General features: G+C 40.5%; 1 protein-coding gene across 1 annotated transcript in view; it reads right to left on the reverse strand.

Moving 5' to 3' along the window:
• LOC148538911 (uromodulin-like) overlaps positions 1-25,038 on the reverse strand; it is a 199,765-nt gene that overhangs the window by 123,790 nt on the left and 50,937 nt on the right. The window lies entirely within an intron of this gene.

Raw genomic sequence — 25,038 nt, forward strand, 5'->3', positions numbered from 1 at the left:
GCAGTCATCCACTGTGAGTTTGTGGAAACTCACTGAAAACTACAGGTGAAGAGAAACAGCGTCAATTAGCTAATAAAATATTACCATGGCACTGGTAGCGGGCGTTAGCAGTGGTGGGGACACGGCGACAGTGTGTGAGTTAGCCAGGTGAGTATCCGATTTTCTGCTGTAGCTTAGAAGGGCTGATATAATGTTATTACAAACAGCGGCTGAGGTTAAACAGCATAGATGGTGAAAGCATTTCTATGAATAAAATATATGCTGATTTGATCTCCTTTGCTTATATTTCCTAGCTCTATTTATCTACTGCACAATTAGGCTGAATGCATGCTGTAGCAAATTAGAAATAGCAATTGCTGGTTAATAATCCATTGGAATAATGTGTCTGTGAAAGCTGCTGATACATGCATTTGTGCCATCTGGCTTTATTAATTCATCAGCTCTATCAATTACAACATACAGTATAACAGTTGGAGCATACACTGAAGCATGGACAGGCTGATACAGTGTAATTTCAAACAGCAGTTGTCAAACAGCGCAGACAGTGAAAGCAATTCCATAAATAAAATATATGCGGATTTGATCTCTGTGACACATATAGATCAGCGATATTTGTCTACTGTATAATTAGGCTGAATGCATGCTGCAGCAAACATAAATTAGTATTTATACGGAGTTATTCAGTCACAATGGAATGACTGGTGGTGCTATAAATAATTATCAAAGCAAATGCATGATCATTATCCAGGATTATTCTGAGGACATGGAAAGTATAATATATAATTTGAATCAAGGAATAACTACCTAATAAATCCACAGTGACAATAAATTAATTTGTGCCCATACGAATCTCCTGATGGGAGCAACTAACAGTTTTGAATGTGGCAAATCAGTGGTTAATATTAAACATCACACTGTTAAATTGTAATTTATAGCATGGACTATTAGTCACATTTGCAATAGACCCTCCACAAGTGAGCAATTGAATCATCCCACAAGTGAGAAATTGAGTCAAAAATACAATTTACTTTAGTGATAAGAGATTACATTTGTACCCGGAAGTAAGATAATAGACACAGATAATATATATATATATATATATATATATATATATATGATACATAATATACATTTTATTCCACAGTATAGGAAGTAAAATGCACATTATTCGAGCAGTTTAATACAGAGATTTGTCATATCAATAATTTATGTAATTAACTGATTTCATACAGTAACTAGATTCTAAATGAAGTAAGGATGGCTTCAGCCACAGAAAATATCTTTTGAGTATCTGTGCAGTATTGAAACAAGTTGTCGAAATGTAACATGTAGATAGTAATGTTATGATACATGAAATTACTGCAACATATCATTTTCAATCTCTGGGGTATTGAATACACAAACCTCGTTACAGGTCTTTTAGATATAAGATTTAAAACAGCAATAAAAATATAAAAAATTTTTGGAAAAAGTTTTTATTTTAAAATTAATAAAAGTTATATTTTATGAGTTCATATAAATGTGATTGGTGCTTTATACAACTATCTCTTTTTTTTCTATATCACATTCTATCCCTTATAGTGTCAGAATATTTTTTATGAATATATTACAATGCGGTATTACTTACCAACAGCATCACTCTCAATACTTTATGAATTATACACTGCAGTATGATGAACCTACAGCATCACTCACAATATAGCCAGCAGCATCACGGTATTTTGGATACACTGGGGGTATGGCATTTAGCATCATAGTGTGGGGTACAGCACAAAAAATATTTTTTACTTTTTTTTTTTTTAATTTTGAATTACTTTTTTTTGCAGCCTGTGAATGGACAGCACATTAGATGGACAGCACACCCCTTGATGGAAAGCACACCACACACCTGTATTAGCAAAGGAATGATAAATTACACAGCCCCCTGGACATAGCACAGCACACCATGCCTGTATTGGACAAAACAGCCCAGCACAGCAAACCCCTTGATGGGCAACACAGCCCCCTGGACAGAGTACAGCACACCCTGCCTGGATTGGACAACACCGCCCAGCACAGCACACCCCTCTATTGGATAGCAGCCCAGCACACCCCTGTATTGGATAAAACAGTCAAGCACACCCCTGTATTGGACAACACAGCCTGCCTTGGATGAAGCACAGCCTGACAGCCTGCAACTCAGCAAGCAAATGGCGCCGATCACCGCAGGTAGGGATTTATATACAATTCAAAACCCGCGAGAATCACAGCGGGATGATGATGTTTTGCCTCGTTTTGGGATCCGAGTCAGGTGGGAAAACCCGAGCCGGACTCAGATCCTACTCGGATCCCCTATGTTCGGGTGGGTCCGGTTCTCAGAGTAAGAAAAAGATGGTGATAGGGCAATTGATATAAATTTCTTATGGGAGAATGGATGGACAGTGTGGGTTTTAGATCACACCTAATTGACCTGTCACAAGGCAGATGTATTAAAAGAACATATATTTAATACAAATTAAATCAACATTACATGTTAAAAAGATGAATGCCATCAGTTAACACAGAGAAACACATCATCATTATTATTATTATTATTATTATTATTATTATTATTATTAAATTTTATTTATAGGGTGCCACAAGTGGTCCACAGCACTGGGGAAGGGGGTTAGGTTTAGGCACTTAGAGGGGGGATTAGGGTTTGGCACTGTGGGGGAAGGTTAGGGTTATGCACCCCTAAGGAGGGTTAGGGTTTGGGGGGTTAGGTTAGTTCATACTTACCTGGGGACGATCTGTATCTTCAGCCGTGTCGCCTGCCGCTGTCGGGATTTGAACCACCAGACTTGTGTCCGGCGGTAATTCATATGTATTCCGCGCTATCACCATCTTTTTTTTTAACTTATTTATCAGGTGCCCACTGTGTTTAAGACAGCAGCAGCTTATATAACTTCATCTATTGTCCACATATTGAATATTCATCTTTCTGGTTACCACACTGCATAGGTGTCCATTCAGCGCAGTCACTCTTTATATTATCTGGTTCTCAGAGAACTGGACCAGCTCATCTCTACTGTAGTTTTTATGTACTTCTGCTTTGTATTTTTCTATCATGTGTCTATGTTAATTTTATTTGCATACTGCCTTATACTCTTGGTGCAGATTATGCTAGGTGTCCTGCTTTAATAAAACTTGTTCTAGTTTTTAATATTCCCAGTTACCTAAGGAATTTTGTTTTCTATACATATTTTAGGGGTAGATTCTCTGGGCAATTGATCATGTCCCCCAACTTTTTTTACATATATTTTATGCACATTTTTTGCACTTTTTTTTACACAACAACATATAAATTGCTTGTAGCAATAAGGGTTTTATGCACTTTGCACTTTAAAATAGTCATTTAGTTGTACCACAGGGTCTGTTTCTATTCACACTAATTACATAAGCACGTTTGTCACTCTACATTAGTTTCATTACTGAATATATATATGTATAATTAGAAAAGTTGTCATACCACAGCACTCAACCTATGATTTGTAGCTTCCTTTAAAATAATTTTATGCGATCAATATTTCATCATATAATAGTGCATTTTATACAAATTTTAACATATGGTTTTTTTTTTAAATATTGAACCTAGCAGTAATTATAGGTTTACTGTATTATAGTGTGTGCTCCCTATTACCAGCTGACTTTTAGTTGTTTATGTGAATTACCACATAACAGGACAAGTATAATGTGCCAAATATACAAAACAGAGGGAGGGAGTGTGTGTTTGGATCAGTGAAGAAGACAAGGACAGTTGTGAATCATAGTGAGGGTAAAAGGAATTGGGAGAGATGCAGTTGGATGGGAAAAAATTTCCTGGTATTACTGGAAATGTATAGGATAATTAGTCAGTCTGGTCTCCTCTGTTTAGTGACCGTTAAATGTTCATGCCTGTCCTGTTAATCCTTAGGTGGTAGATTGTAGCTGCTGTGTGATAGGAGGCTCCCTGTTATAATAATCTGTGTGATTCTGAGGATGTTCAGCGGTATTGTGTTTCTAATATTACTGTATCAGGCCCACTAGACCCTTCAGTACTTACCCTTCCTTGCCGGACAGGCTGTTAGTCTCTTTGTACCGGGTTCTATGGCGGCTCTTTGCTGATGCTGTACTGGTGGTTTGTGGTAGTTTCTTCCTGCACTGCCTCCATGTGCTGAGTTCAAGGATGATGTCCCAAGTCTATGGCGGCTCCCGGCAGGTGTTGCACCCGTGGATTGCTTCAGCTCTTTAGTCGTGCACCGCCTCTGTGCACCTCTGTCCTCTGTGTGCCTGGGTTTGCAGTTGATATCTCTGGGAGAGCAAAGTCTTGCATTCATAGTGCTGAGTTGTAAATGTAGTGTGGCCCAACACATTTCAGTTTTGTATAGCCTTTTTCAAGGTGTGTGGTCTGCTGCTGTCATGATCTCCTATAACTACTTCAAGGATTAATTGTGTCCATTTTCTCATTGGATTTTCCCATGGGATGGGTGTGGTCTGGATTGATTTATGATGCTGTTTAGCATGAGAATGAGTGGTGAGGGTGAGACATTAGGGATAGGGGGATAAAGTGGTATTCTAACTAATATTGACTTTTGTGTAGTTTGTAGAATACATATGGGGTATTTGTAAAATTTGATATGAGTGATTTTTTATCTGTTTTTATGGATAGTTTTTTATTCAATACAAGTGATACTTGTTATTAGTTATCAGTAATAGGCCCGTATTCAATTTGAGCCGAGCCGCGATACTTTTTCGCCTCCCGGACTTTTTGCCTACATTGCGTGTTTTGCAGGCTGAAAAGTATAGCATGCGTGCCCGCCTATCGCTGTATTCAATTTGAAAGTAGGCGAAAACGGGACCCGGTGAAACTTAAACAAGTGGAAAGTACTGTCTGTTTTGGTGAAATCAGCCTGACACTCCCCAAAAGATGCTCTGACATGGGGGTTCCCTATGACACCCCCCGATTTGGTTTGCTGAATGTATTTGGTGTTTTTAAATGGGCTCAATAGCTGCTAAATAACGTTTTTGTATAAGTGGTGAAGAATAGTATTCTGGAGGTTTTTTGCTGAAAATAACTTATCCCAGCAAATTTTGGGTACTTGAAAATGGGGGTCAGCATATTTTAAAGTTGCTAAAGTTAAGTTGAAAAAATCGTGAAAAACCCACCTTCCGCAAGAACCTGCAATGAAAAAAAAACACCTGGGGCATACTTGGGGACCCCCCCAGAGTCAAGTTCACTAGTTTTTATCTTTGTCCCCCAACATTTTTTCTTTCAATCTCAAAATTCAAAGTGATTTTTTCGAGTGTCCTTAAGTGTTTTTTTTTTTAATTTTGAGACAGTTTACCTTTGGGGGACTGTCTGAAGACTGCACGAGGGTTCCCGCAACGTTGCACCCCTAAATCCCAATTCTGCACTTTTTTCCATCTGCTATTCATAGGCAAAACTTTTGTGCCTATTACATTGCATTATCTTTCAGCCTAGGAGGAAAGTCTTCCAAATTGTATACGGAGTAAAATCAAAACAGGCGAAAATGACGTCATCAGCGAAACGTTTTTGCCTAAAACACGCGAAAACGGCTTTTCACTCCAAATTGAATACGGGCCTTAGTATTTGTTTATGAAATGAGGAATGTGTTTATTGTTGTTTCAATTATCTCTTTGTTTGTTGAATGTTGCATGCAGGAATGTGCTCTACAATATACAGTGTAATGTTTATTCTCATTGTATCTATGTATCTCTGTCTTTACTGACAACTGTTTAATTATGTATCATATGTGCCAAGGTTATTGATCTGGCAAACTGACCTCTTTTTAATATAAAGTGAAGGTTTAAAGTATGTTTTGTATTTCTAGGTCTATGTTGACACAACTAGGCCTAAGTGTGCCTAATGTCATTATCCATTTAATTTCTGCTTTATTTATTCTTCTGATCTCCTCCTCTCCAATTACGTTCTATTTTTTCAATTGCTGTGAATGTTAGTTTACTTAGATCTTGAATATGTTGTTGTTTGAAATGTTGAGAGATGCTGTGCATCTCAAAACCATTAGTAATATTTCTTCTGTGTTCTCCGATCCTCTGATTTAATTGTATAATTGTTTTGCCCACATATTGTTTTTGACAAGGGCATTCTAATAAATAGATGATGCCTTTTGTGTCACATGTCATAAATTGTATCTGAAAGGTCTTTTGTGTTACATTAGAAGAGAATGTTGTCGTAGGTTTGGTTGTTTTGTTTCCCATGGTAAGACCATTTTAACATTTCCCACAATGGAAAAATCCTTTGGTTTTGCGTAAAGTAATGATTGATGTTTGATGGCAATTGTCTGGTATAATATGATTGTGTACAAGTAGTTTTTTAACGTCCAGGGCTTTTTTGAAGACTATTGATCGTCTTGATGGCAGAATGTTTTAAAGTGTTTCATCTTTCAATAATATATTCCAATTTTTATTTAGGATTTTTTAATATTCTTTGAAACTGTGTCATATTCTGTTACGAAATACACAGATTTTTGTTTTTTGTTGGTCTTATTCTTGAGTGTTTCTCTTCCTTTGTTCAGAACCTCTTGATAGGCTATCTCTATTAGTTCCTCTTTATATTTCTTTTCCAGGAGTTGTTTTTGAGTGTTTCTGATTGTTGTTTGAAATTGTCTACAGTTGTACAGTTCCTTCTAATACGGGTAAACTAGCCATTTGGAATACTTCAAGTCACTGTGGGTGATGCCCACTCATGGCCAGGATGAAACTATTCTTTTCCTTATATTATTTAGTAAGTTTTTGTTTGTATCTCCCCTTCTTGTATGTGTATTTCAAGGTCTAAAAACTGGGCTGCTATTTTGCTATATTGCATGGTGAATTGTAGGTTTCTTTTGCTATTATTAATTTGAGTAATGAAATATTTCATAGTTTGTTCACTTCCTTCCCAGATGAAAAGGATATCATCAATATAGCATCTCCAGAGGACCAAATTTGCCCCAAAGTCATTGTTGTTCCAAACCTCCTCTTGTTCCCAGTGGCTCATGAAGAGGTTGGCATAACTGGGGGCAAACTTGGTCCCCATTGCTGTGCCTTGTTGCTGCAAGTAGAAGGTGTCCTCAAACCATACATATTTGTAGATGAGAATGAATTTTATGGCTTGTAACAGAAATTCAGTTTGCCTCAGTACCATGTCTTGGTCTTGGTCTAGATAATATTTGATGGTGTTAATTCCTTGTGTATGGTTAATAACTGTATATAGTGTAGTGATATTACAGGTCACCAGCCATCTGTTGCCATTCCAGGTTACCACATTCAGTGCTTGTATTGTTTCACAGTACTTAGACAATTTTTGCAAAAATATGTCATCCTACAACCATCACATCTAAAAGATACAACTCAAACAATACAAGCACTAAATGTGGTAACCTGGAATGACAACAGATGGCTGGTGACCTGTGATCTCACTTCACTATATACAGTTATTAACCATATACAAGGAATTAACCGCATCAAATATTATTTAGACCAAGATGAAGACATGGAACTGAGGCAAACTGAATTTCTGTTACAGCAACAAGGCACGACGATGGGGACCACATTTGACCCAATTTATGCCAACCTCTTCATGAGCCACTGGAAACATGAAGCGGTTTGGAACAACAAGACTTTGCGGCAAATTTGGTACACTGGAGATGTTATATTGATGACTTCCTGTTCATCTGGTAAGGAAGTGAACAAACTATGAAAGATTTAATTACTCAAATTAACAATAACAAAAGAAACCTACAATTCACCATGCAATATAGCAAAACAGCAGTCCAGTTTTTCGACCTTGAAATACACATACAAGAAGGGGAGATACAAAAAAAACTTACTACAAAAATGTGGATGTGAATGCTTTCATCCTGGCCACGAGTGGACATCATCCACAGTGGCTTGAAAGTATTCCAAAGAGCCAGTTTACCCATATTAGAATGAACTGTACAACTGTAGACAATTTCAAACAACAAAAAGAAACACTCAAAAAACAACTCCTGGAAAATAAATATAAAGAGGAACTAATAGAAAGAGCCTATCAAGAGGTTCTGTACAAAGGAAGAGAATCACTCTTGCAATACAAATGCAAGAATAAGACCGACACAAAACAAAAATCTGTGTATTTCGTAACAGAATATAACACAGCTTCAAAGAATATTAAAAAAATCCTAAATAAAAATTGGAATATATTATTGAAAAGATGAAACACTTTAAAAATGTCTCCCATCAAGACCTTCAATAGTCTACAAAAAGCCCTGGATGTTAAAAAACAACTTGTACACAATCATATTATACCAGACAATCGCCATCAAACATCAATCATCACTTTACGCAAAATCAAAGGAATTTTCCATTGTGGGAAATGTTAAAATGGTCTTACCATGGGAAACAAAACAACCAAACCTACGACAACATTCTCTTCTAATATAACACAAAAGACCTTTCAGATACAACAATTTATGACATGTGACACAAAAGGCATCATCTATTTATTAGAATGCCCTTGTGGATAACAATAAGTGGGCAAGACAATTAGACAATTAAATCAGAGGATTGGAGAACACAGAAGAAATATTGCTAATGGTTTTGAGATGCACAGCATCTCTCAACACTTCAAACTATAACACATCCAAGATCCAAGTAAACTAACATTCACAGCAATTGAAAAAATAGAATGTTATTGGAGAGGAGGAGATCTGAACAGAAGAATAAATAAAGCAGAAATTAAATGGATAATGACATTAGGCACACTTAGGCCTAGTGGTCTCAACATAGACCTAGAAATACAAAACATACTTTAAACCTTCACTTTATATTAAAAAGAGGTCAGTCTGCCAGATCAATAACCTTGGCACATATGATACATAATTAAAAAGTGGTCAGTAAAGACAGAGATACATAGATACAATGAGAATAAACATATATTATAAAGCACATTCCAGCATGCAACTTTCAGCAAACAAAGAGATAATTGAAACAACAAAAAAACACATTCCTTGTTTCATAAACAAATACTGATTCTGATAACTGTATCACTTATATCGAATAACAAACTATCCATATAAACAGATCAAAAATCACTCATATGAAATGTTACAAATACCCCATATATATTCTACAAACTACACAAAATTTGATAATAGTTAGAATACCACTTTATCCCCCTATCCCTATGTCACCCCCACCACTCATTCTCATGCTAAACAGCAGAATCAATCAATCCTGACCACACCCATCCCATGAGAAAATCCAATGAGAAAATGGAAACAATTAATCCTGGAAGTAGTTATAGTAGATTGTGACAGCAGCAGACCACACACCTTGAAAAAGGCTATACAAAACCGAAACACATTGGACCATGCTACATTTACAAATCAGCACTATCAATCCACTTTTCTCTCCCATAGATATCAACTGCAAACCCAGGCACATGGAGGATGAAGGCGCACAGAGGCGGTGCAGGACTAAAGAGCCGAAGCAAGCCGAGGGTGCAACATCAGCCTGGAGGTGCCGTAAATTTGTGACGTCATCCTTGAACTCAGCACATGAAGGCAGTGCAGGAAGAAACTGCCACCAGTACAGTGTCAGCGACGAGCCGCCATAGACCATGGTACAAAGAAAATAACAGCCAGCCCGGCGAGGAAGGGTAAGTACTGACGGGTCTAGTGGGCCTGACACAGTAATATTAGAAACACAATACCGCTGAATGTCTAAGGAATCACACAGATAATTATAACAGAGAGCCTCCTATCACACAGCGACTACAATCTACCACCTAAGGATTAATAGGACAAGTATGAACATTGTACGGTCACTAAACAGAGGAGACTGGACCAACTAATTATCCTATACATTTCCAGTAAAACCAGGACATTTTTTTCCCATCCAACTGCATCTCTCCCAATTCCTTTTACCCGCACTACGATTCACAACTGTCCTTGTCTTCTTCATTGATCCAAACACACACTCCCTCCCTCTGTTTTATATATTTGGCACATTATAATTGTCCTATTATATGGTGATTCACAGAAACAGCTAAAAGTCAGCTGGTAATAGGGAACATGCACTATAATACAGTAAACCTATAATTTCTGCAAGAATCAATATTTAAAAAAAAACTTTATTGTTAAAATTTTAATAAAATGCACTATTATATGATGAAATATTGATCACTTAAAATTATGTTAAAGGGAGCTACAAATCATAGGTTTAGCACTGTGGTACGACAACTTTTCTAAACAATACTTATTATTGAGGGTGGTTACCTCCTGTACCTGTAGCTGCTCCCGATACAAGAGCGATAGGCCTTTCAAGCACCAAAACACAGAAAACGCCTAATCTATATATATCCAGTTGGATATTACTACTACTATGTTTAATCTTTTTTATTGCCATTTTTTTATTTTTATATTTTTATGTAATTAAGTACTATAGGTCTGATTCAGAGTTGTACGGTATTACACAGCCACGGAATCATCTGTGCAATATCATACAATTCATAAACAAATGCAGCAGGAGTCAAGTGGTGTAAATAGATGTCCCCCCAGAACCAAGTGCTGCATCCAAAGACCATCGGCAAACTAAGTAGCCATGAGGTTACTCAGATAGACCCTTGCAGCTATGGTGTTAAGGCCAAGAAGTCTGCTTCAGAAGACACAGACCCTGGCCTCGGCACTCACAGAGAACAGGCGCGATATGCCTCCATTTTCTGGAATGGAGGCAAGCCCTGCCCACTCCCGATTCTCAAATGGCAGGCTGCGATTTGGGGGAACTGTGACAGATGTCGCTGAGGGGGACCTGCCCATGCACAGTACAGATCCTGCACATGTGCAGGTCTCTCACAATCAGAGTAGTTTTCCTTAGCAATGTTTATACACCAGGTGCGAATCATTATATTATATTATATTGTGTACAAAGATAAAGTATTATAAGACAATAAATCTAGATTTTTTAAAATTTATACTAAAAGTGTGCTCTGCTCTTTTTCTTCCATACAAATTCATCAGAATATCTATCAGCACAGATTCCTTTGTTGTATTGTTTCTAGTTTCAATTTCAATACCTAGGAAAGAGAGAGCAGTCATTGGCCCTTCCATTTTTTCATGTGCAATTAAACACAGTTTTAATGAACAGTGCTATAATAGATAAAATGTGTTTGGCACATCTGGAAAAATTAGCAGGAACAATACAGAGGAAGTCATTGAGGTAGTGTGTTATGCAAACAAATAGAGGTAATGAATCCTTGCTCCAGTCCTGTTCTAGATGTTAACTTCTGTATCTGTAAGGCTTTAATAGTTTCCAAATGTCAATGTATCCCTTTGGACTGATGTTTGCCCTCTTCGTTCACTTCATACATGCCACTTTTCATGCAAACTGATTACTTCTTCCCAAGACTTTGCCCACGCTGCTCCCCACCTATGGAACTCCCTCCCTCTCCCCATCAGACTCTGCACCTCTCTACAATCATTCAAATGAGCTCTTAAGACCCACTAATTCATTAAAGCCTTCCAGCTGTCATCCTAACTTGCTGCTACATCTTCCTTCCTACCCGCCTACCTAATCTGTGTCACTCCTGTTTGTCTGCCCCTCCATTTTAGAATGTAAGCTCTTTTGACCAGGGCCTTCTACCCTTTTGTGCATCTCCCTACTGTATTTTCATTTATATTTTACTCCCCACTAGGGCAACTAACACTTGGCTGCTTATGTGGGTGTAAAGGTTGCTAAAATAGCAATGTTTATTATCCTTGTCCGTCTATTGTATTGTAAGTCGCTGGTTACTTATTTGTTTATGTATATGTAAGGCACTATGGAACACTTGTGGCGCAATAAAAATAAATGATAATAAGTTTAATAATTATATAAATAAACAATAAAAAACAGTTTTAGCACAATCTACTATATAAAAGCGAAAATTTGTCCTTTTGTCCTTCTGTCTTTCTATACAAATCCACAGTTTACAAGCGAAGATCGTGAAATTTTACATATGAGCATATTGAAACACGGCCGAGGCAACTAAAAAAATTTGAAATCAAACTTAATTTCTGTAAATATTTAATTAATTAAACTAAATTTTTGCTTATAGTGACTGCATTGGGAATATCATTCACCCTCTACAGGTCAGGTATGGAATTAGAAAAGGATTTAGCTTATCTACTATCTTCTCTCTTCTCTACTATATAAAAGCAAAAATTTGTCCTTCTGTCTTTCTATACAAATCCACAGTTTACAAGCGAAGATCGTGAAATTGTATATATGAGCGTATTAAAACACGGCAGAGGCAACTAAAAAAATTTGAAATCGAAATTAATTACTGTTAATTTTTAATTAATTAAAAACACAATTTTTGCTGGACGCTCATTGTGGGGCCTCACGGCATATGGGTAGGGCCTTGGAGCAAGGATTTTGTGTTGTCATGTTTTGACATGATCTTAATGTTTATTATCGAAGAGAGCTTTAGCAGGCTTTGCCAGCATTCTCATCTCTCTGACTACACCAAATTACTCAATAACATTGACTTCTTTCTTTGAACTGTGGGCCTGATTCAGACCCGCTCGCGAGTGCTGAGCGCTCGCAAGCGGGTCGATTTTGGCCAAGTGCGAATGCACACGACGGAGGCGGCTCCGTCGAGCGCATGCGCGAGACCTGAATAACGATGGCCAAGCCGTCGTTATGGGTCTCGCACCAAAGGGGGCGTGCTGTTGATGGTGATTGACAGCACTTCACTTTTGGTGGGCGTGCTGGGGGCGTGGCTGACCAGACGGAGGCATTCCCATGGAATGCCTACCGTCTGGGGCCGGCCCCACTGACATCACTAGTGATGTCAGTGGGAGTGCTTCTGGCTCTGATAGAGCCCAAAGCACTTCTGGGCTTGCGGCAGATGAGACCCTACTGCAAGGGTCTTGTCGCAAGCCCGATGGTCGCAACGGTCTTGACCATCGCGACCATCATTTTGGCCGCTCGCTATAGCTGTGGGTGGTCACCCACAGCTATGCGAGTGGCCGGGAGGCCGCTCTAAAATTTCAGCTGGACGGCCCTGATTCAGAGCAAGCGCTCTGTCAGAGCATCCGACTCTGAATCAGGGCCCGTGTCAAAATTATGACTTTGCAAGAACCCTGCTGTGCTGTGAGCTTCCAAAATATTACACTTGGAATGCTTCTCAAAAAGTTTTTATGTACAGAAAACAGGGAGTCGCTGTAGATGGTCACCCTGGTATCAGAGCAACAGAAGCTCTTGGCCATGTTTACACTGTACATCCAACTAATTTTGAATGCTTCCATCTCCGAAATTTGCTTTAAACCATTACAGGCACTACTTCCATCAAAGACCTTAGGACTGTTGATGGGGAAGTTTGTCACACTATTCGTGAAGCCTGCCTAAGGAAAGGTTTGTTGGAGGATGATGTGTAAACAAACATTTTTAAAATCCCGGGCAACGCCAGGTACTCCAGCTAGTATAGGATACAACCAAGTTCATATAGATAGGTAAACCATGAAAAATGATAAACAGCCAGATGAGTTCTGGATGATAGCCAAAACATTCATGCATAAGGGCACCTAAATTTCACTCTCATTGAAAGGCACATATGAAATAGTGCTTACATTTATGTTGACATTAAGGTATGCAGCGTAACTATTATCAAGGTTTCTTTCAATAAACCTCCACCAACAGCAACAAAAGCATACCAAATAGGATGGATATAGAAATGCTCACACTATATCTTACAAAGATACTTATTCTGTACTCATATAAAGGTTTCTTTGGGAGCTCTCAGTAAACATGAAAGAATGCTCATAGCGCAGATTTAGTAAAATAAAGGACTTTTAATATAAATATGAATACATCCTTAGGTGCTAAGGGATTATTTATACCTTCTATTACCACCTGATCCAGGATTGACACAGCTGCAGAAGTACCCGGGCTCCTTTGCTGATTCTGTTCATGTTGATCCTGTTATTCCATCTTCTGGTATGGAGGTTATCTTCCCTTTATTATTTATTCATAAGTTCTTCTGAAAAAACTGACAGTTGATACAAGGCCAAGAAATGCATCAGGACTCCCACTACTACCTTATTTTGTATGTTGAGACACTTGCATCTGCCCGGGATTACCCAGGTTATATTCATGCTATTTGCACAACATGGCGAATCCAGCAATTTTCCAGCATCCATTAACTGACAGCCGCTATTATACATAGCTTCAGATAAAGTGGACTCACAGCCAGATAAAGTGGGTTTCTTTAGCAGCTGCTGATACCTACAGCTCCTGACACAGTGGATGCATCATTTATTTTACCCGGTTTTGGATTAGCTGTGGTGCAGACAGCGGATGCTTTTACTGTGACTATCACAGCTATTCACCGGGTAAGTACTTTCACTATCTATGAGATTAACCCAATATTGGCTATTTATACAGCTTATTAAATTCTTCATGCTGGATATTATATATGGGTCATAGACTTTGCGGGATAACATCATGCAATACATTAATTATTTGATTTTTATTACAGCAACAGGACTTTTCTATGTTCATGTGCTAATTCACTATCCAATTAAGAGTTGAATAACTGTATACTTTTGATTTGCAAGAATTGTTTATTTTACAACTTGTTCAATGTTTGTGCCTAATATGTCAGATGTTATTGCTTAGTGAAGTGAGCAGATCTTTTCTGATCAATATTTTCATATAATATTTTATTAAAGATCCTTATTATTAAATTCCATTTGTTTTGGATTTAACATTATTAATATACACCAGTATGATACAAGTTATCTATTAGTGCTCCCTGTTTTGTTTTCTGGTTGCCAAAATACAGGGGACAAAAGACGTAGGTGTCCCTTGTTTTAAGTTCAACCAGCACTGGGCTCTGAGTGGGTCCTGATTCTGGAAATACAGGAGAAAAATGTGTAGTGTCCCCCTGTAGTACCCAGAACCAGCACCAGACTTTTTCTAGTGAAGGGGGGTAATGCCACAGCCAGGGGAGACCATTCTAGTGGTCCCCCAGCTGAAGCATCACCCCTGACCACTAGTCAGCCCAGGCTGGGGATCCCTGGGGAGCTGGGGACCCCTTTATAGAGGTGGGTCCCCCTCTTCAGGGCACCCCAGGCCTGGGCTGATAGCCCGGGGCTATCCCTGGCACCCCTGGCCGGTGGGTGCCTGGTTGCTAGTGTAGTGTGGTGCACATGAAAGTTAAAATTGTCTTTTGCAGTAGGACTACAGGTCCCAGAAAGACTCCCCCGCATGCTGGTACTTGGAGAACCACAAGTACTAGCAAGCTGGTATAAATAGTTTCTCTGTAAAAGAAATTAAAATAAAATGAGAACACTGATTGTTTTAATAAATTATTTTCCTGCACCTTCCCCCGGGGGGAGGCATTCTTTAAGCTCTTTTATATGCTTAATGCCTCCCCCAGGACTACCATGGCGTCTTCACCTGGAGAGCACCACCCATCCAGGACTTGCCCGGCATCTTCTTTCTTTGGCAGCTATTCTCTGCTGCCTCCCCAAAATCAGACTGCCATGCCATTGCCTTGCACTGGCTTATATAAGCTGAGGTGCCAATTTTGAAATGGGCATGAAAGTAACCTTAAGTTACTTTCACAGTTCTCACTATTGAAGTCAATGGTGTGAACTGCTCATTGACTAAGAGGTAGAAGGCTCGCCTCCCTCAGCCAATGAGCACTCTGCTCCGGGATTTCTATAGTGAAATCCCACTGTGAAGCCATCATTTGGGTAGTACTGTCCTTATAGGACAGTACTATTGTCCGTGGGTCTGAGTATTTGCTGGGTTTTTTTGCCAAGCCCTGGGATGCTACATGGAACAAAGAGGATGTGATCCACACATAGGAGGATGTGAGTATGGATTTTTTTATTACAGGTACCCTGTGAATTATCTACTTGGACAAGTAGACATGATTGGCTTCAGGCATACATAGGTGAGTATATGAGATAGTGTGTGCATGTGTGTGTACATGTGTGTGTGTGTATGTATGTTGTAATGAAATTTTTATTTCAATGGTGTGTGTTTTGTGTTTATTTTAGTATTTCTTTTGCTGTAATGCCCTGCATGCTGGTACTCGTGGTTCTCCAACTACAAGCATTCGGGGAAGGCTTGCTGGGTCCTGTAGTTCCACAGCAAAAGACAATTTTTACTATAAACAAATGCACCACACTATTCACAATCCACCCAGCACCCACCGGCCTGGGGTGCCTGGGGTGCCTGGGATAGCCCCGAAATATCAGCCTGGGTCTGGGGTGCACTGGAGAGGGGGGACTGCTTTATTGTGGGGGTCCACAGCTCCACATTGATCCCCAGCCTGGGCTGACTAGTGATCAGGGTTGATGCTTTGGCTGAGGGACCTGGTGAAAGAGTTCCCCTGGCTGTGGCATTAGCCCCCTGCTAGTAAAAGTCTGCTGCTGGTTCTGGATAATACAGGAGGACCCTATGCATTTTTCCCCTGTATTTCCAGAATCAGGACCAGCTCATAGCCCAGTGCTGGTTGTGCTGAATACAGGGGACCCCTACATCATTTGTCTACCATATTTTGGCAACCAGGACTGGTTCTAAGTAGCTCAGTGCTGGTTGTGCTTACTATGGGGAACCCCTACATCATTTATCCCCTGTATTAGTGCCACCAGGACTTGGTCTGCATAGCCCGGTGCTGGTTCATTTCTGGGGGACACAGCGTTTTGTTTTTTCATTTTAACAGTTTCATTTTGTACATAGAGCAGCACATACAGATCTCACTGATCAAGTTCATGCATCTGTGTTTATTTTTATCACACACAGATACAGGCATCTTGGATCTCCCAGATCTGTGCACGCTGCACCTGTCTGCCACCACTGCCCGCACCGCCACCGGGTCCCGCAGCCACTTATGCCCGCTAAGCCTCCCCCGGTTGGCTGCAGCTAACAGCCATTTCTTTCCGCCGGGTCACACCACCACTACCACTTGCACTGGCCAGCCATCTTAGTGCACCCAAGTGAAGCCACAGTGAGTACACCTGCTGAAGGCACCTACTGAGGCAACTCAACAAGTTGAAGCTTCCTATCTCTATAATGGCGCAAAAGTGAGGTAATATTTTAAAAACTGTAACATTCTCAACCCCTACACTGGAACAAGTGCTACCTATTTAAACAAACCCAAAGTCTTAATTCATCCCCTACCTTGAGTTATGCCATAGAGAATAGCAGAAATGTCGTCCTAACTGAGAGTTTCAGGAAAAAACTGACAGTTGGAACTTAAGATTACTCCCAAATCCTCATTTTTTTCCCCAGAAATTTGGCAGGCAGTACCAAGAGACAGTTCTACCTGTTCATGCCAAATTTCAGCTTGGTACGTTTAACATCTTTTGAGGTGTAGCCCTTTAAACACCATGCCCCCTCAATAATTATCTATGGAGGATTACATTCTTTTATAGGCAACCTTAATATAAGGGCACGACTATGCCCTTAAAAAATAAAATAAATATATATATATATATATATATATATATGTCTCAAAGGGGCAGCGGCACTCGACCAAAGAAACACATTTACTGCAGGGTTGAATAAACCTCTATATTCACTTCGATGTTTCAATCACCATGGATTTTCATCAGGAAGTACAAACAACATATAATACACTTACCTATATACACAAGGAAACACCACGAGTGTAGCTGATCATGTCTGCCAGGATCCCCATCTGACGTCATCGCTACGCACTGTGCAGCGGGCGCGACGTCTGACGAGTCCATCGCTATGGCAACCAAAATAAACAAAGTGGGTGACACATACCACCACCAACACTATACAAACATTTTTTTGTTAAAAAGCAGAACTGAGAAAAATGTACAATAATGAAAATAGGGGTTATACAAAACATATAATATAATAACCCTAACTGATGAGAAAGAACCAATTTATATCAATCTAAGTAGAAACAGAATATACTGGAAAAAAATACCAGAGCCTGAAATAGAATACAAAGAGGGGTCCAGAGAAAATTAATCTAAACATGATAATGGCAGTGTTTCATTTAGCCCATATGGTTGCAGTGTGTTGAGTTGGTGTATCCACCGTGCCTCAACCTGTAACAATCGTTGAGATCTATCACCCTCTCTCACACTCAAGGGGACATGATCGATCATTTTATACCGTAGGGTCGACAAACTATGTCGATGAGTTTTAAAGTGGTGTGCAACTGGCTGATCAGAGTCACCGCCACTCAGAGCTTGGCGGATGGCTGATCTATGTAAAGCCATTCTCTCACGTAACTGGCATGTTGTTTTCCCAATATACAAGAGACCACAGGGGCACCTGATGAAATAGATAACAAATTGACTTGTGCATGTAAGTACATAATTAATCTTATAACGATGTCCTGTGTGGGGGTGCACAAAACTGTCACCTGTTTCGAGAAAACCACAGGTGGTACAGCCTAGGCATTTATAATTGCCAGGTTTTTTTGACATAAAATGTACTTTAGTGGTATTCTCAAAGTTGGTAATATCATTGTGCACGAGCCAATCACAAATGTTCTTACCACGTTTATAACATGGTAATAAAGTGGTATCTTTTAATGTGGAAAGACTAGAATCAGTGCTAATTAATGGCCAGTACTTTTTGGCAGTTTTTATTATGGAACTACTGCTGGCACTAAAACTATTAACCCAGACCAATTTGCCACTCACATCTTTAGTATTGCGCTTGGATTCTGTCACTACTTCCGGGGCCAGAAGAGCTTTCTGTCTGGCAAGTCTAAGGGTACTCAGTGGGCACAGGGTCGCCGAGTGAGTGGGGGAGCGGCTACAGATTACCCAGGCCCAGGCTTTCTGAGGGGCCCGGTAGGGGCCCGGGTCCGGTGCCACTCCCCCCCCTCAAAGCAGCCCAGCACACAGCATGTACTGAGCTGCAGTTGGAGACTGCTCGTGGCTGCTGAGCAGCAGCCACAGCAGTCTCCTATGCCTGTGCGGGGCAGCAATCACACTGATTGCACCCCCCTGGCTTTGCGCCGGGCTGACGGGGCTCAGAGCGCCCCCCCTCCCCAGAGCGCATTGCCGCTTCGCGGGCTGCAACTCTTTTTTATTTTATTTTATTTTTTCTCGGCAAGGGGGCATGGCCACGCCTCCTGCGATTAGGCCACGCCCCCTATTACCAAGGCCCGCCATGGCTCTTGGCGGGCCTGAGTGGGTAACCACTGTGATGAAATCTTTCAGTCATAATGTCCATCTGTAGTGCCTCATCAATAGGATCACTACAAATCCTATGAATCCTCAAAAACTGGGATGAGGCACTACAGATGGACATTATGACTGAAAGTTTTCATCACAGTGGTTACCCACTGAGTACCCTTAGACTTGCCAGACAGAAAGCTCTTCTGGCCCGAAAGTAGTGACAGAATCCAAGCTCAATACTGAAGATGTGAGTGGCAGTAGTTCCATCATAAAAACTGCCAAAAAGTACTTGCCGTTAATTAGCACTGATTCTAGTCTTCCCACATTAAATGATACCACTTTATTACCATGTTATAAATGTGGTAAGAACATTCGTGATTGGCTCGTGCACAATGATATTACCAACTTTGAGAATCCCACTAAAGTACATTTTATGTCAAAAAAACCTGGCAATTATAAATGCCTAGGCTGTACCTCCTGTGGTTTTCTTGAAACAGGTGACAGTTTTGTGCACCCCAACACAGGACATCGTTATAAGATTAATTATGTACTTACATGTTATCTATTTCATCAGGTGCCCCTGTGGTCTCTTGTATATTGGGAAAACAACATGCCAGTTACGTGAGAGAATGGCTTTACATAGATCAGCCATCCGCCAAGCTCTGAGTGGCGGTGACTCTGATCAGCCAGTAGCACACCCCTTTAAAACTCATCGACATAGTTTGTCGACCCTACGGTATAAAATGATCGATCATGTCCCCTTGAGTGTGAGAGAGGGTGATAGATCTCGACGATTGATACAGGTTGAGGCACGGTGGATACACCGACTCAACACACTGCAACCATATGGGCTAAATTAAACACTGCCATTATCATGTTTAGATTAATTTTCTCTGGACCCCTCTTTGTATTCTATTTCAGGCTCTGGTATTTTTTTCCAGTATATTCTGTTTCTACTTAGATTGATATAAATTGGTTCTTTCTCGTCAGTTAGGGTTATTATATTATATGTTTTGTATAACCCCTATTTTCATTATTGTACATTTTTCTCAGTTCTGCTTTTTAACCAAAACATTTTTGTATAGTGTTGGTGGTGGTATGTGTTATCCACTTTGTTTATTTTGGTTGCCATAGCGATGGACATGTCAGACGTACAGTGCACACTGCACAGTGAGTAGCAATGACGTCAGATGGGGATCCTGGCAGACACGATCGGCTACACGTGGTGTTTCCTTGTGTTTATAGGTAAGTGTATTATATGTTGTTTGTACTTCCTGATGAAAATCCATGGTTTTGCATGCTATAAACGTCGAAGTGAATATAGAGGTTTATTCAACCCTGCAATAATTGTGTTTCTTTGGTCGAGTGCCGCTGCCCATTTGAGACTTTATGTTTGTTATTTCTGCGGAGGTCACCCACACTAATTTTGGATATTGAGTGCCAGGCAAATGTCTATATATACAGTATATATATATATTTATATATGTATTATAAGGGCATATTATATTAAAGCTGGATGGAAAAAAATAGAAGTCTCCATAGAGAATTCTGATGGGGGGGCTTGGTGTTTATGGGGCTATGCCTCAAAAGCTATTGGAGTTACTGAGCTGAAATTTGGCAAGGATAGGTAGAACTGTTGCTCAGTGCTGCATGCCAAATTTCAGGGCAAAAAAAAAAGAGGATTTGGGAGTAATCTAAATTTCCAACTGTCAGTTTTTTCTGACACCCAGTTAGGACCACTTTTCTGCTGCTCTCTATGGTGGATTTTTGGGAAGACATAACTCAGGGTAAGGGGCAAATTTAGGCTTGGGTTTTTTTTAATTAAGTAGCTATTGTTCCAGGGTAGGGCCTTTTGGCTTTCAGGTAAATGAGAAAGTTACAGCTTTTAAACTATTACCTCACAATTGCACCATTATAAAGATAGGAAGATTCAATTAATTGCGCAACCTCACTAGGAGCCTCCCACAGGTGTACTCACTGTGGCTTCACTTTGGTGCACCAAGATGGCTGTCTTCTGCGGGTGGGGGCCGGGACCGGGGGAAGGAAGCCTACATTTGCTGTGGCAAGGACCCGGGGGGAGGTAGCGGGCATTAGCAGTGGCTGAGACACAGGGGAGATAGGTGGTGGCAGTGTGGCTGTTAGCAGCCTAGGCGGGGCAAGTGGGGGCCAGTAGGACCCATGGGAGGTAGTCAGTGTCAACAGGGCACCCCAGGCCTAGGCTGATATCCCAGTGCTATCCCCGGGACCCCTGGGGCTGTGGGTGCCGGGTTGATAGTGTAAATGTGGTGGAAAAAAATAGAATTGTTAATATTGTCTTTAGCTGTGGTACTACATGTCCTAGCATGCCTCCCCCACATACTGGTACTTGGAGAACCAAAAGTACCAGCATGCGGGGCATTACAGGCCTGCTGGTACTTGTAGTTCTACAACAAAAGTTCTACTGCGCCATTTTTAAAATTTAAAGATGACAGCCGCAAGTCAATCATGGCTTGTGACATCCTCACCTCGCCCCCTCGGCTGGCTTATATAAATCCAGCGCGATGCACCATCAGGCCAATCCATATGTGGGGATGCAGCAGTGAAGAGCTGCCAAAGAGAGAAGAGGGCGGGGATGTGCTGGATGGGTGGCGCCCTCCAGGTGAAGTTGCAAAGGAAGTCCTGGGGCAGGTGGCACTATGAAAAAGAGCTTAAAAGCTGCCACCCCATGGTGAAGGTGCAGTAAAATAAAATAATAAAACAAACAGTGTCTGTTTTTTTATATTTATTTTATAGGGGTACTATAGGTACCTGCCCTTCTTGCTGGTACTTGTGGTTCTCCAAGTACCAGCATGCTGGGGAGGCTTGCTGGGACCTGTAGTTCTACTGCAAAATACAATATTATACTTCTACTTTTTTACACCACACTATCAACCCGGCACCCACCACCATGAAGAGGGGGACCACTTTATTCGTGGAGTCCCAAGCTCCCCAGGGATCCCTGGCTTGGAATGACTAGTGGTCAGGGTTGATATTTTGTCTAGGGGGCCTGGTGAAAGGGCTCCCCTGGCTGTGGCATAAGCCCCCACTAGAAAAAGTCCAGTGCTGGATCTGGAAACTACAGGGGAACCCTATTCATTCTTCCCCTGTATTTCCAGGACCAGCAGAGAGCCCAGTGCTAGTTGCACTAAATACGGGGGACCCCTACATTGTTTGTCCCCTGTATTTTGGCAACAAGGACTGGTTCTGATCATTCCTGGTGCTGGCTGTGCTTAATACGGGGACCCCTACGTCATTTTTCCTCTGTATTTTCACAGTCAGGACAGGTGGTGAAAAACCCAGGGCTGGATGGTGAGGGGGGTGTGGCACATTTCCCTTTTTTTAATTTTTATTTTACACAAATTAAATTTTTAACACAAATGCATAAATGGATCTCAGATTCATCCATGCATGTGTCTTATTTTCTCAGATGCATGCTAATGTATTGCCAGTACAGGCCCGCTTTGAGGATTCTATATGAGGGGTTTTTTTACGCAGCTTAGTATGCTCTGTTTCCCAATTAGATCCATTGAGGCTTTATGACTGTGGTAAATAAAGAGATTAACATAGTTGGATGGAACGTTTGGGGTCTAAATGTCCCAAATTAAGAAATATTGTGCTTTTATTATTTGTCTTTCAGAAACAACCTTATATGGTAGTAAAATATTGGCCCCTAAAAAGCTCTGGATAGAGTATATATACCATTCTAAATGTTCAAGTAATGCAAGAGGAGTTTTTGTTATTAATAAATAGTCAGTGCAGTTTCAGTCAGAATCCAGTTTGGTTTATAATCATGGTAGATTTCTATTTATTCGTGTTAATATAGATAGAATGTTGATTCATATACTAGCTGTGTATATTTCTCCTCCATATAGTAATGAGATTCTCAGCCAGGTGACTATGTTTGTTGTGAAATCCCCGGACACCACGGTGATATGTTTGGGAGATTTTAACAATGTTATGGACCACTGTATGGATTGATGGAAGAAAGGTGGTAGTTGTGTTCCTTCCTTTCCCACTCCCACCCCATTTGCTAGTCTGATCGCTGAAACAGACTGGTTTGAAATTTGGAGAGTTTGTAATTCTCTTGCTAATCAATATATGTGTCACTCAACTTCTTATAATCTGTTTTCTCATATAGATCTAGTATCGACCTTTTCCAGTATATCATTGGCAGTGTCTGAAGTGGTCTATTTGTCTAGAGGTGAAGAATAAAACCAAAATCTAGAAACAACCTGCGCCCCAAAGGACTGCCGCTCAGTCCACACTCAGGAGCACCACTCCTTCTAATATACAAAAAAACACAATATGAGTGGTCCAATAAGTGCTGTCCCCATATACAACTCGTCTTCTCTCCTGGATGACTCAATGATCTCATATAAGGAGAAAAGATAACATATAGTTATATTCCAGATTTAAATGTTTTTTTCTCAAATGGATGATCACACAGATAGAGACCACTCACCTAGAATAGGTGAGATATGTTCACATAAAGGTATCTTTATACATTCTACTCATCTGGTCTCAATTTTATTGATGATATTCAGGGCTTGTTCCCTTCTGGGACTAGACTCACCTGGAATCAGATCTACCCGTTCCGCAAAAGGTATCTTTACACCCTGAAATCAGTATTCCTCCATTCGTCTAGACGATAACCTTATATACCACATAACAAGAAGTCCACTTCTGATAAAATCAGTATTGTTTATTGTCCAAATATCATAAAAGGGTCTTCAATCCCATAAAATATAAAAATATTATCAAGCAATCTTCATAAAAAAGCAACAAGGTTGTCCCATGGACTGGAATAATATCCCATATAGGTACAAGGGCCACTTCACCCGGAATGGTGCGGACACCTAGCACCCAAGATGAAAAAAAGTACAGGGATAAATACCAGTCCAACTTGGGGTTCACCTTCTTATTCCACCAACGCGTTTCTGATTCAGAAGTCCTTCCTCAGGGTGTACTAAGATTCACAGGATCACCCTCCTATTTATACCTCTCAGTAAAAACAGGAAGTAAGATCCAAAGTGGGTCAATCGTGGGTAGTCTCTAAAACACGGCACATAATCCATCGTACCAACATATACTAAACATAACTTACACATCACATAAGCTACATATAATGTACCCTAACGTTTAGGTCTCCCTCCGTTAGTACATAGACGAAACTATGAAACAAATAATGCACACAATATATATAAAACGGACTCTAAGTGGGAGAATCCAGTCCATATTTTTAGAGAGGCCTCATGGATCCTTAAAACAACAGTCCCAAATTGGCGCCAAGAGCAATCACGAGCGTCAATGCTGGATCCATCGTAAATGCACGTGACTTCTGGTATGCGACTGCTACGTACACAGCACTTCCAGTTATTAGGTACCATCCGGACTTCTATTGTAGAGGACTCCAGGGAGCATTACAACATCTGGTCATGGCTGTTAGATGTCACGACCCTGTCTAGTTGTCACCTTTTTGCCTTGGGACTTACCCCTGTCAGCTCCCCATGGATCTGTGTGTGTAATTTGCCTGGAGGATTTGCTCTGATTATTGCACCTGGCCTCTCCTCTGACTGTGAGCACTGCTAGCCCTGATTGGAATCACAGGTGTGGTTCTGATTCACAGAGCTGCAGAGATGAATACTCCCTCTGCATGTTGTGCCTTCCACCACTCAGAATGCTACTACCAGACCACCTGTCTGTATCCACCAATTGCTGCCAGACCCATGGTATATATATCTTCTCCTGATAGCATTCTGGGCCTGAACATGTCGTCTTCCCGTGGTGTATGGTTCTTGCTGTTTCTGCATTCAAGTATATCCCTGAAACCTGCTACAGCAACCCCTGGAGCAAT

This window comes from Taudactylus pleione, unplaced genomic scaffold, assembly GCF_031769625.1.
Source record: "Taudactylus pleione unplaced genomic scaffold, aTauple2 ptg000032l, whole genome shotgun sequence".
In the NCBI taxonomy this organism is placed as follows: domain Eukaryota; kingdom Metazoa; phylum Chordata; class Amphibia; order Anura; family Myobatrachidae; genus Taudactylus; species Taudactylus pleione.